This window comes from Pempheris klunzingeri, chromosome 18, assembly GCF_042242105.1.
Source record: "Pempheris klunzingeri isolate RE-2024b chromosome 18, fPemKlu1.hap1, whole genome shotgun sequence".
Lineage (NCBI taxonomy): Eukaryota > Metazoa > Chordata > Actinopteri > Acropomatiformes > Pempheridae > Pempheris > Pempheris klunzingeri.
In genome coordinates this window covers 19,180,999-19,193,608 of record NC_092029.1, presented here as the reverse complement: position 1 = coordinate 19,193,608, position 12,610 = coordinate 19,180,999, and the positions used below count along the sequence as shown (strand labels likewise).

Below are 12,610 nucleotides of genomic sequence, written 5' to 3'. Positions count from 1 at the left end.
GATCAAGCAGGCCACTCCAGATTCCCTTCTCCCAAGCAACACTTTCCAGCTCCTCCTGGGGATCCCAAAGCGCTCCCAGGCCAGCCGAGAGATGTAATCCCTCAAGCGGGTTCTGGGTCTGCCCGGAAAACCTCTAAGGGGAGGCACCTAGGAGGCATCCTGACCACATGCCTGAACCACCTCAACTGGCCCCTTTCGATGTGAAGGAACAGCGGCTCTACTTCGTGTCCCTTCCGGATGTTCAAGCTCCTCACCCGATCTCTAAGGCTGAGCCCAGACACCCTACGGAGGAAACTCATTTAAGCCGCTTGTATCCGTGCACATGTTCTTTGGGTCATTACCCAGAGCTCATGACCATAGGTGAGGGTTGGAATGTAGATCAACTGGTAAATGGTCCACTGTTCCACGACCAGGACGGAATCTGCATTGTTCCTCTTGAATCTGAGGTTCGACAATTGGGCGGAGCCTCCTTTCCAGCACCCTGGAGTAGACTTTCTCTGGGAGGGTGAGCAGTGTGATACCACAATAATTGGAACACACCTTGTGGTCCCCTTTTTTGAAAATGGGGACCACCACCCTGGTCTGCCAATCCACAGGTACTGTCCCTGACCTCCACGCAACACTGAAGAGGCGTGTCAGCCACAACAATGTCCAGAGCCTTCAGCAACTCAGGTCGAATCTCATCCACCCCTGGCGCTTTGCCCCGGAGGAGCTTCTTAACTACCTCAGCGACCTCTGCCAGGGACATGGATGAGGCTTCCCCCGAGTCTTCAGACTCTTCCTCCTCCACAGAGGTCATGTTGATTGGGTTCAGGAGTTTCTTGGAAGCGTTTTTTCCACCGCTCAACGATATCCCCAGTCCAGGTCAGCAGTTCTCCTCCTCTGCTGAATACGGCCTGAGCCAAGCCCTACTTTCCCGTCCTGAACCACCAAACAGTTTGCCAGAACTTCCTTGAGGCCACCCGAAAGTCCTTCTCTATAGTCTCCCCAAACTCCTCCCACACCTTCAGTGGTCGCTGAGGCGAAAACCTCAAAAGGCTGCAAATCTTCTGGCCCCCCGATACCGTTCTGCTGCTTCAGGAGACCAGCCAGGCCCAAAAGGCCTCCTTCTTCATCTTGACGGCCTCCCTCACTGCCGGTGTCCACCAAGTGGGTACTTGGGTTGCCGCCCCAACCAGCACCGACGACCTTCTGGCCACAGCTCTCAGCAGCCGCCTCTGCAATGGAGGCTTTGAACATGGCCCACTCAGATTCCATATCCCCAATCTCCCCCAGAATGTAAGAGAAGGTCTTCCAGAGGAGGGAGTTGAAGACCTCCTGGACAGGGACCTCCACCAGACGTTCCCAGTACATCCTCGTTTGGGCTTACCGGGTCTGTCCAGCAGCCTGTGACCCATTGACATCACCAAACTTTTGCATTCTGCTTTTGTGATGCTTTTCCAGGCTTTCACCGCAGCCTCTTTCAGTTGTGGTTTGTTTTGGGGGGTTTCTCCCTTCAGTCTGCTCTTTAGCAGGTAAAATGCATGCTCTATAGGGTTGAAGTCTGGAGATTGACTTGGCCAGTCTAAAACCTCCCACTTCTTGCCCCTGATGAACTCCTTTGTTGTTTTGGCAGTGTGTTTTGAATCATTATCTTGCTGCACCATGAAGGATCTCCCAATCAGTTTGGTTGCATCTTTCTTTAAATTGGCAGACAAAATGTTTCTGTAGACTTCTGAGTTCATTTTGCTGCTGCCATCATGTATTACATCATCAATGAAGATGAATGAGCCCATCCCAGAAGAAGCCATGCAAGCCCAAGCCATGACATTACCTCTACTGTGTTTCCAGATGAGCTTGTATGTTTGGGATCATGAGCAGATCCTCTCTTTCTCCAAACTTTAGCCTTTCCATCACTTTGGTAAAGGTTCATCTTTGTCTCATCAGTCCATAAAACTTTGTCCCAGAATTTTTAGGCTTGTCTCTGGACTTTTTGGCAAATTCCAGCCTGGCCTTCCTATTCTTCTTGCTAATGATGGTTTGTATCTTCTGGTGTGGCCTCTGTACTTTTGTTCATGAAGTCTTCTGCGAACAGTAGACTGTGACACCTTCTTAAAACTGCCTACATTCCCAAAAGTTAGCTTTGCAATAACTTCTCACAATACCACGTGTTTATGGTTTCTTGTTTAAATCTGTTGCAATAATCCCAGACATTTGGCATTATTATAACTTGTATATAGTATTGTTAATAGCTGATCACATTCATTGAGTCATGCTTTTCATTTGCTATGAAGGCTTTATATTTGAATACAAACATAATTGTCTGAAGCTTAGGTTGACGGTGAAGGTCATAGTAAAAGAAAAAGTAAGAAAGTTCCATTATTTAATTTCATAGCAGGGATGTTTGCCATTAACTGTTTAAATCATGCAATTCAATTTTCCAATATTAACCATTTAGGGGAGGCTGATGTAGGTTTACAATAGCAGTTGGTTGGAACACATCTATTTTCTGTTATATAATAATAATATGGTAATATGGTAAAACATGCATTTATAGTACATGTCACTTTTGTGCACCGTGTGTGTGTGTTTTTCATATATAGGTAGCTAGTGATTTTGATTCCTGGTATTCTATTAAATGGTAAATGTATATTTTATTGGGGTATTCTGAAAGATTAAACACAGTTTTTATATTGTTAGTTAATTATCATCATTTTGAATGGTTAATTGCAAAAGTAATTAGACATTTCTACTAATGAATTTATTAATGGTTTCTGATTCTTGTTTGAATTAAATGTTTCAATTGATTCTATTGGTTGCTTAAGTTTTTGTAAAGATAATATTTTGACAATGTGCCAACAAACCCCATGTTGGGCTAGGGCTATAATATATACTCTTGAGTTCTGCAATAACTTGTGGTATTAATGTGCGTAATGCTTATTGTCGCAATAATCACAGACATTTGGCATTTTATGTTTGTATATGTTATTGTTAATATTTTATCAAACTGTGTGACTTAAACTTAAATATCTGAAGCTTGGCGAGGGTACAATGTACCTGTCTAAAACATGTATGTCAGAGAGTAGATATATTATCTTTATTATTTCAGCCTTTATCATTAAAAATGATACTTTTTCAAGTTTATATTCCAATTCAGTTTGCAGTTTCAATTTTGGCAATAGGCTAGATCCTTAAGAGGACAAGTAAATAAGTCTATAATTTCCAAATGGTGATAGATTATGTAGGCTACAGAGTTGGGAAATGTGACTTTGGATTGCAGAACTATTGTTGTTGCATAGTACGACACCAGTGCTTCAAGCTAACACTATCCACACAGTATCCCTACAATGATAACACGGTATATGTTTTTGGGAAGCATGCAGTGGTTAGCACTGGGTACTTCAGCTTCCTCCCACAGTCCAAAGACATGCAGGTTAGGTTAACTGGTGTCATTAAATTGCCAGTAGGTGTGAGTGTGAGCGTGAATGGTTGTCTCTATGTGTACGCCACCTCTTGCCCTGATATGTGTAATCAATACTGATCCATCTGACACAACCTCCATCCTTTGTGTGCTTTCAGTCAGTCTATAAAAATGTGCCTGACTTCATTGAATTCAATCATATCGTTCAGGGCACTTGCTGAAATTACTAATGCCCTCGTTCTTGGGAGAACAGTTTCATTTTACGAAGTGAAAATGAAGTGAATAAAACAGTTTGAACAAGCAAGAGACGAAAAGTCAGAAAGAGCGTTAGTGTTAGTAGCATTAGTATTACTCAAGTTTATATTCCAATTCAGTTTGCTTAAACAAGAAGTCAAAGGAGAGTGGAGTTTGAAAAATCACCTTGAAATACATTTCCAGAAGTTTGTATTCTACAACTGACCGTAACCAGCTCCAAAAGACAGCATAAATAAATGGACTGGGCACTGAGCTTGATAGCACAAGCTAGTTGAGGGTTTCAAACACAGGAACTGACATTGAGTCATTACTAGACGAAAGAAATGTCATATAAAAGAAAGGAGTCCAACGGCTGAAAGTTGTTGAAGCCTTCATCTCCATCTTAGTGACTGATGCTTCAGACTTTGTGCTGTGGATGCTGCGTGCCTGTCTCTGTGAAACGAGGAAAATTTCAAAGTAGATACAGAGCAATATGAATTACGGACCCTTTAATGTTTGCCATTAGAACATTATTTGAACAGTTTTCTTTGCTGCATTGGTGCACCAATGACACCAATTCCAATTAGAGCAGCTCACCAGGATCATGACCACAACAACATAATAATTTATTTTAGTTCTGCATGTCAGAGGCTGACACACTGCGTTATATCTGTTGATGGACAAACAACATAAGTTCAGGATAGAGCATGTGCACAGTGGTATATCAAAGCTGTCTTGTACTTTGCAAAATCAATCTTCATTCCAGCATGAACTTACAGAGAATGCCATGCTGAAAGGAAAGACAAAAACTCCTACAAGTAGGTCAGCCACAGCCAGAGAGAGAATGAGAGAGAGTTTATAGGACTGCGGTGCTGTTGTAAGTAAATGTTGGAGATTATTACAAGAAATTGCCACACATATGGTGACAGCAGATAAAGAGCCAAGCATAATAGATGACAAAATACATGATGTAGAAGTGCTGCTCAGTAGTATGTAAGATGCATTACCTGATTAATAATGTATGCTAGTAACAACATAAGTTGTGCTGATGATGGATTGTGTTTCCATGCTTCTGGGCTTCGTTAAGTGATCGTTAAGGCTGAGATTTCTTATTTAAGAATTATATTTTGAAGTCCAGAATTTGGTTCACCATGAATGCACAATTTCAATACAAGCTTTCAAGGACAAATATCTGTACAACCGCACAAGACTGTCTGACAGGTGTGCTTGGTCACTGTGCCATGTGCAAGGTCAGTGGCTTTATTGCTTTTGAGTATTTATCACGAACTATCTCACTGCTGTAATTAAAATGAGCGTTTTGAAAAGTAAGTTCCAGGAGGACTACTCAACCTGTGAAGAAGAATTTCATAATCAGTCTTGGCTACACAAAAGCTTTGCCAAATTAGAAACGAGAATCATTTTAGCCAATTTATCGCCGAGTTTTTATTGAAAGTCTCACCTTACAAAACTCCATTTGTGAAAAACAAAGACACATGTTGTGTAAGCAGGCTCAAGTTAAGTGTCTAACTGGAAGATGTTTTCAAGACAGATTCTCTATACACCTTATTTTATTCAGTAAAACAGACAAGGTTTTAAATCTTAATCTTTTTAAATTTTAAAAGTCTTTAAGTCTCATCATCCAAGCAGTCATAGTGAAGTTCTCTCTTCAATTTTGCAGAAATATTCTGATGACATGGCTGTTGTGGTGTGTGTGATGAAGGGGAGTACAGGAACCTGGTATGAGCCTTTAGTAAGTGAAGTGAGAGGAATGGCTCCTACTGAACAAGGAGACCAAGGAGATGGTTTAAGGCCCCACTTCGACATCGAGGTGGTGCAATCCTACAAATACGTAGTTGTGCACCTGGACAAGAAACTGGACTGGTCCCTGAATACACATGCACTGTACAGAGAGGCACAGAGCCAGCTATTGTTCCTCAGAAGGCTCAGATCCTTTTGATGTCTTCAGTTAAATGTTGCACGCGTTCTACCAGTCAGTGGTGGCAAGTGTACTTTTCTATGCTGCAGTCTGCCGGGGAGGTAACACAAAAGCTGAGAACACTAGGTGGCTGGACAAGCTGGTTAATGAGACTGTGGAGAGACACACAGAGGAAACTGCAGGAAATAATGGACAATTGCTGCGGCTGAGGACTGAGTGGTACAGAGGATCCTTTGTCTCTCTCTGCTTTCTCTTCAGGCACACACCTGGACAATGTGCAGAAGTGACTTTTTATTTATACTCTACTTCAGCTCAATGACTGACTTCACTGTCTCACTGACTTTGACTTTCATTATTTCTCCATATTTATTTGAATGTGAGAGCTACTGGATACTTAACTTTCCCCGTAGCGGACTCAAATGCAGACTGTGGAAGCAGGAGCTGAGTAGAAAACAGGGTTTAGTAAGGGCAAGTGAGTATGGCTGACGAGGGGATTATTAGCAGAGGGAGATCTGGGAGTCCTGGCAGCAAGCTGAGGATGAGGAAAGGTTATCAACCTAATTTTTCAACCCAATATTTTCCGAACAGTAACCCTAAAGTACACAAGTTGTTGTTTCAAGGTTAAATTCAAAGTTTTGAACCACTGTCTCACTGTCTATGAATACATGTATTTTCTTGTTTGTTTTAAGTTTATTGACACATTAAATTCTCTTTTTTAAATCATATTAATTGACTGAATATTTTCAGTAAGATAACAGTGGAAAAGATTGAAAATATTATCATTTAGTCAAAGTCCTACCTTGAATGGGTTTTGAACCTAAAATTACTAATTTATGATGTACTTGTCTTTTCCATTACACTATAAAGCTGCTGATAGGACCAGGACCAAATGACACCAGATGGCGGCCGGTGTGTATGTAACACATAGCTTTCATGTGCATGCATAATGTATAATTTTATCCTTTTATTCTGAATCTGTTTCATTTCACTTCAGCTTCCAGTCTGCCCACCTGCAAAAAATTCAATAGGACCGTCGTGTTTGGTTTGAAAACATAAAACCATAAAACATGTGGCTTTTCGTTTTAGGCCTTTGGTTCTTCAATCAAAAGGGAATAACAATAAAATGAATTGGCAAGAGCAAAAAAAAAAGGTTTCTTTGTTGGTTTTTTGATTCTGACACCAAAAACCTGTTTTTCCATTTTTGTTTTGAAACAAAAAACAGATCAAATTACAAGTAAATTACCCCGTGATCATCCAGTCATACCCAGACAGGGACAATTGTGGTCATGCTTAAAAAACAATGTTGACTCACTGAAGGAAATAGGAAACAAACTCTGTTTTTACATGTTAAAACCCTCTGAGATCCATGGGATTTTATACTGAACAAGCAGCACTAAGCACCATGTCCAACATTTACTTCTGTCAATAAAACTAAAACAAAAAGTTGTAAATTAATAGTCCCGGCTTTTGCCTGGCCCATTGCTTATTCTCTTAGTGTGTATATTGATCAATTCTCCTCCACTATCTTTAATGGTGACATATTATAGTGTACAGGTTACATTTCTGAGCTGCGGGTGACACCAGAGTCAGTCTGAGTGTCTGAGTGTCTGATTCAGAGGCTTGGCTGTAAGGAATATGCCGTCGCACTGCAGCCATGGCATGCTTTTCTGAGAACAAGAGGAATTTTGGCGATAGGATATATCTTTAAGAGGACAAGTAAATAAGTCTATGATGAAAATTTCTATTGTTGTTGTACAGTACGACACCATTTGTATCCACACAGTATTCCTCAGTATCAACTTAGCCTATAATGATAACACGGTATATGTTTTTGGGAAGTGGTTAGCACTGGGTACTTCAGCTTCCTCCCACAGTCCAAAGACATGCAGGTTAGGTTAACTGGTGTCACTAAATTGCCAGTAGGTGTGGTGACCATGTGATTGACTGGTGACCAGTCTAGGGTGTACCCCACCTCTTATGTGTAAGCAATACTGATCAGCATGGTAAGTAGTAGTATGTAAAATAAACTAGACTATTACTGTAGAATAGTGTAGGTTGGAGGTAAATACACCAAGTACTACAGTAAAAATGTTTTTTACTTTAAAAAGCAAAACACAAAGTAATGCAAAAAGAAGGGGGGTCTCAATCTGGGTTAAAGTCCGATGTTTTTTAACCATCCATCCGACCCAACCTCCATCCTTTGTGTGCTTTGTCAGTCTAAAAAAATGTGCCTGACTTCATTTTTCCTCCTGTGACAGCTATGGCCAGTAGCGCACTTTGTAGCTTGAATTCAATCATGTCGTTTGGGCCACTTGCTGAAATTACTGATGCCCTCGTTCTTGGGAGAACAGTTTCGTTTTACAATGAAGTGAATAAAACAGTTTGAACAAGCAAAAGACTTTGATACCAAACTGAGGAAAGGTCAGATAGAGCGTTAGCGTTAGTATTATGAGATGCTGATGTGCGCTTGAACAATAGCTAGCTCAGGACATCATCAGTGACTATGAATCTTTGAACTGAACAAAAGAATGATCAGAAAAATGATTTCCAGTCCAGCATGCTGTAGACGCTTAGATGAATAAAGTTTCACTTAAAACAACTTTGCAGAATAGAGTTTTTACAATTATTTATTTTTCTTTCTATTCTTGATTGTTTTGTTTATATGAAACTGTATCTGTAACTGTAGTTAATGGCAGTGTATTTCTCGTATCAACCGTTATCGCTGTAATGTTTATTTCTCCTGATGTTGGTATCAGTAACAGTATCATGATTTAAAACACAAGAGCATGTTTTTTAAAATCCAACATTTGATGCATATGGATCCAAATACTTACTTATGTCTTTATAATTAAGTCTCCAGATAGATGATATGATGCGACAACCTTCAATTAGAGGTGTGAATGTATGGTTTGGTTGTTAGTCCCTGGGCTATCTTTGTCACAAACACACACACACACACACACACACACACACACACACACACACACACACAAACACAAACACCTCTTGTCTGCATCATCTCACCTTTTCAACCTAAGGCCTTATTGTCTTATTGCGATAACAAAACTAACAGAGCGAAAACAATTTAATGACTACTTAATGATTGGAATAATGACATAATACACCCAGAGAGTACAATTTAATGAGGTATCAGGAACAAACAAGAAATCTGAGAATAGCTCTCCTTACAATCTAGGGAATACATTACGATTATTTATGAATATCAAGACAGAAGTAAAAATGATGATTCAGGATGATCAGGAGATCTGGGATTCTCCCACTTGGATTATGGCATTATGTGACTATGCTGAAACCCAGGCAACAAAAAGATAACAAATGATCAGTTCTCCAACTTTGATAGTCCACAGCGTAGAGTTGAACATAGAAAAGTGACTGTGCATGCTGTATAGTGAGTACGTTCTGTAAATTATTATTATTATTATTATTATTTTACATGTTTTCCATCACGTGTCCAGGATAAACCATTTGAGTGCCTGAAAGCATTAACCTGTGAGGGTCAGGGAAGTTGCTCTACATCACTCAGGTTGAATTAATTCCTAGAGGGCACATGGATATCTAAATGCTAAAAACTTATATATTCATAAACTATACATAAGCTATTTAGAAACCAAATATAGTGCAAATTTTGACAAATTTTTAAATTTCCACTATATTTGGTTTCTAAATAGTGTTGCAGTGCTGCAATGATTGATTACCGCACATTCAATTGTTAAATATATTACATATTTGTTGTGACTTAACACATTAATTAATACATTAATATACTGTTGCTGCATGAAGCAGCAACTGGAAAAGCGAGGGTGAATGTCAACATATATTTGAAGAGGCGGACGGCTCAGAGGTAGATTGGGTCGTCCACTAATCAAAAGATCTGCATTTCCTTGGGCAGGACACTGAACTACAACTTGCTTCCTTGTGTGTGAATTTGTGTGAAGGAATAGTCTCCACCAGCTTTGATTCCTCCTGTAAAAGACTAGATAGGCGTTACATAAGTACAGGCCTTTTACCTCAGCATCTATCGGGCTATGTAAGATAAGATAAGATAAGATCAACTTCATTAATCCTGAAGGAAATCATTTTGCCAGAATACAATACAATACAAAAGTTGAAGCAGTATACACAATTACAGACAGGAATTAAATAAAAATCAAAATAAGTACACAAAGTACAAAGTGTAAAGTGTCTAAGTGTGTAGTTTACTGAAGTTACCTCTCATACTCTTCTGAGAACTTGGACAGGTTGCAGAATAAGGTTTCAGTTTCAGTTGTCTAATGCTTTTCATACTTTCATTGCATATTTTACATATTATTGTTGTACCAAACACAATGCCACCGTAGACTGTAATTCAAGTTGGGTCACAAATTTTCACAGCTATGATTTGTGTGTACTGAAATTCGTGACCTATTAGATTATGTGGCACTAATGGATCAACTACATGAAAAAGTGTGAAAAGTCTCGATGAGGTGTTCTATACAGAGACCTCAACACTAAAATTCAGCTTTCAATGAGTGCCTATCTAATATCTCAGTAAATAATAATTGACTATAAATATTATGGGGGCAAAGTTTTTGTCAATACATCTGAGAATGAGATTAACATTCAGGTAACAGGGTCCTCAGAATACAGTGCAATAGTGTCAGTGTCACAATAACTGGACATTTTCAATGTTGGGGTCCGATGAACATACGGAAATGCTAATTAAGTGCAGGACTGACAAGAAAGGCCTCTTCTCAGGCAACGCTGCAGTCAAAGATTTCAAGGGAGTATCACTTTTTTTTTGAGCATTTGTCATTGCTGGGCATGTCAGCCAGTTGCTGTGCTCTTTCTCCGTGCCGGAGGCGCGGCAGCAGCAGCCTCCTGGAAATGTATGGAGTGATGAAAGCCATCAATCACACCACCAGTGCTCATTTCATCAAGCAAGCCAGGAGACTGTTGTAGTCTCAACTCTCTCTGTTGCTGGCCCAGTCATTCATGAGGACTGGGCCAGGGAGACAGTGAAGGAGGGAGAATGGCCTGATAGACCTCACAAACTACATAAAAGAGGCATGACGAAAAATGAATGGCATGGAGACACTGATTCAAAAGTACATTTTAGTGAATTGTAATTAACCCTTTCATGCATGAATTATGATAACCTCAGTCAGGAATTTTTTACTAAGTGTTTTTATTAATATTTAGGAATGAAAAACATGATTTGAACTTTATTTTCTAATGATATATTTACATGTCCAGTAGTTGAATTACAGCTAGTGATGCATGGTGTACACTTCAGTGGACATGTGATTAATGATTTCCTCCCAATATAAAATCAATACTTGGAAAATTTAGCAACTGCATGACTCCTTAGATGTTACTTGATGTCACCATATTTTTCTAACCTGCAGGGTCTCTTTTTCTAGAAGGTTTGAACAGAAAAACAAAAGAGCAACTTGGTGTTTCTGGCTGTCTGTCGACCATCTTGGTTTCACTCTTTTTTTTTTTCACTTCCAATGGCTTCCCCCTGGGTAGCAGTCAGTGTATGAGATGAGCTTCCACTGTAGAGGCTGATGTGCAACTATGCCGTCAAAACTCATGCATATACAAGAAAACAGCTTTTTGAATAGCTGCACACTGTAGTGACCTCTATGCATGAAAGGGTTAAGTGTTGATTGATTTTCATGTTTCATTTTATGTGTGGTTTTGTGTTAATACGAACCCCGCAACCAGCGGAATGCTGAAAAAACACAAAAAAAACATCATCACACACACAGAGCTCTATCAGTTTATCTACACTACTACATATCTGCACCAAGGATTAGATCACCTACTGTAACTTGCTAGACCGGTATGTGACAAAGTACTCAAGGAAGAACTGATGGCCTTCCTTGTATCTGTGGTTGTTGGTCTTTTCTATCTGCAGACGGTAAAATGAGAGTTCCCTCCTGACAAAAGGCCTCTTTTGAAGACAGAAGACAAAGAGAGGTAAACAAATACAATTAACATTTTAAAATGTAACTCTTGCATTATATAAGCGGGTATTACTTATTGATTTTATGTTGAATCAATGTCACTAAACAGATGAATACATAACTTACAGGAAGTAAATGGGGACAAAGGGAACATTTATATTTTCATTATAAATCATCATGTCAGTCATTATGTTGCTATATTTGTGTGGTATCAAAATCTCCTGCTAGCCGTGGTTGCTAAATGCTAACAAACAGTTGTTTGAGGTTGAGCTGCTCAAACTGTATTATGTTTTAAAAGGCCGTTGGACGTAGGTAAGGTGTAAGGTGAACCCAAGTATCGTGTTTTAGCCGTGTAGGAAGACTGGTGAAAGAATGTTTTAATGGGAAATATATCATGAAGCAGAGCCGAGTCAGTAAAGATGACTCGGAATTTATATTTTTAACTTAGAGTTATTATATATTTTAATGAATTTGGATTATCAAAATGACACAAATCTCAACCAGCTTAGTTAGAAGTTAACCTTCATGAGTAAGCGTGAACAGTAAAAACAGTACTTAAGTGAAACTGCTCATAAGAGATGGCTTTCAGTACCATGGGTTTACAAAACCAGGAATACTGACGCAAAGTAAGACACGGAGAAAAAACTGTAGTTGAATAAGTAAGAGTAAGTCCTAAAAGATTGAATACATTTAAAAATATGAACTCAATCAACCATTCTAAGCACACAAGCCATGTAAAAGCTCTGTCCCCTTTGGATTCAAGTGTGATTTGAGGTTAGAGTTCCTTTTACAGTTCCTCCAAGTTTCTTTTCTGATGACTGCAGACATCTTGAAGGACAGTACGGTATTCACAGTATGCGGCCCTGTTTCACACAAGAATCTTAAGGCTAAGACGATCAGAAAATGTATTTCACAAAACTTCTGAAGCCATAATTTAAGACACTCATTTTGTTTTTGTTCATTTTGAAGTCTATGTTTTTATCATAAACTCCATGTCTGCATCTTAAAGTGATATGTCAAATGGATGATGTGTAAATTAGAATATAAGAAAATGAAATCAAATGAACAAAA

At 39.3% G+C, this 12,610-nt stretch overlaps 1 pseudogene; it reads right to left on the bottom strand.

The window, feature by feature from the left end:
* Positions 1–3,791: 3,791 nt before the first annotated feature.
* On the bottom strand, positions 3,792–7,226 carry LOC139218343 (trace amine-associated receptor 9-like; annotated as a pseudogene).
* Between the last annotated feature and the right edge of the window lie 5,384 nt (positions 7,227–12,610).